The sequence below is a fragment of the Euphorbia lathyris genome, chromosome 6, assembly GCF_963576675.1.
Source record: "Euphorbia lathyris chromosome 6, ddEupLath1.1, whole genome shotgun sequence".
NCBI lineage: Eukaryota > Viridiplantae > Streptophyta > Magnoliopsida > Malpighiales > Euphorbiaceae > Euphorbia > Euphorbia lathyris.
Window position 1 is genome coordinate 24078414 of NC_088915.1, and position 1510 is coordinate 24079923.

Genomic DNA, 1510 nt, shown 5'->3' on the forward strand with positions numbered 1-1510 from the left:
CGTTACTCAGGTTCCATACCTCTCGCTTCCTTATCCATGTTTTCTTTTTTATTTGTTTTTTTTCAAAATGACTAAAATAAAGATTTTGTATATTTGCATTCTTTTTAAGTATAAAAGGTGTTATCGTTTTGATTGTTAACTCTAACTAAAATTCAGAACCTGATGAAATCCTCAACCCACCCCACCCAATGTGATTCGAACCCGTGACCTCTAGGGTCATAGGTAAGATCTCAACCAACAGGCTAAGAGCTTCACCACAAGTTTCACACAATAGTTGTTCATTGAAGTTAGAGACATATTGAAGAAAATATTAAAGAGGAATTGAAATGTTATACTTACAATGAAGTTTATTTCAATTATAAATTATGTTATATTATTATTATTATTGTTGTTGTTGTTGTTGTTGTTGTTATCAAGAAGGTATTTTTTCTCAGTTCTCCAGACAAAGAGATTGTAAACGTCTAATACATTTGATAAGACGTTTATTCTTAAAGAATTTGGATTATGCTAGATACGAATTCAAAATGAAGGTAAATAAAAATAAATTTTGATGCTCAAAATCCTAAAAATGTACATTAATTATGAGATATTGAGATAATTGCTTTTGCAACATTGGGTTATATAGTTTTTAACTATTCTATTATGGGTTGTATAAAATTGTTAGTATTTCAATAGTTTTTAACAGATGAAAATAAAACATGATCATATGACAAGTTGTTGAAAAATATTATTATTTGAATCTCTTCAAATTCTCAAATGTTGAGCATAATGATTCTATTAATTTCACATATTAATTATAAAACGTTTTTTTTGTACTGAGTGGTTACAATTGCGATTTAATTCTATTTAACTAAAATTAATTTATAGACTTAATATTTCATTGAGAAAAAAAAATTTAATTAATGTGTAAAAAATATTTTCACTCTCCTCTTTATATGTGTATATCTTGACATTCTCTCTTATTTTCGAAAAAAAAAACGTGAGGAAGATAGTTCTTTCATAATTATCTTTTTTTGTCCCTTCATTTTTGTTTTCCATTCTTTTGTTTGTTTTTCTTGCTTACGAAATTCAAGAATATATAATTATTAGAAAATATTAATGAAGTCAAATAAGTAATATCTGCGAGCGTGACTAATATTCTATACAATGAAAGAATGAAAAACAAATTGATTGAATGCCTTAATGAGATATTACGATATGAAAATAGGAGAAATCATCACTTTAAGCTGATTCAATTGGATATACTGGGTTATTGTAGCATAATGAATAATTAAATTCAAATACTTGGTTATCATGAAATTCCATCAAGCAAAATGATTATCATCAAGACGAATTTGTGACTAATTCTTATGAATTTTTTTTTTATATGTAACATATTGAATTGATAAAGTTTTTTCATGTGCAGCATTAGAAAAGTATTGATTGTAATAGTGTATAACATAATATATTGATGTTGCTTCCATTTTAACATAGATTGTAATTCTTTTGTATCGTAGATATAATATTTAAT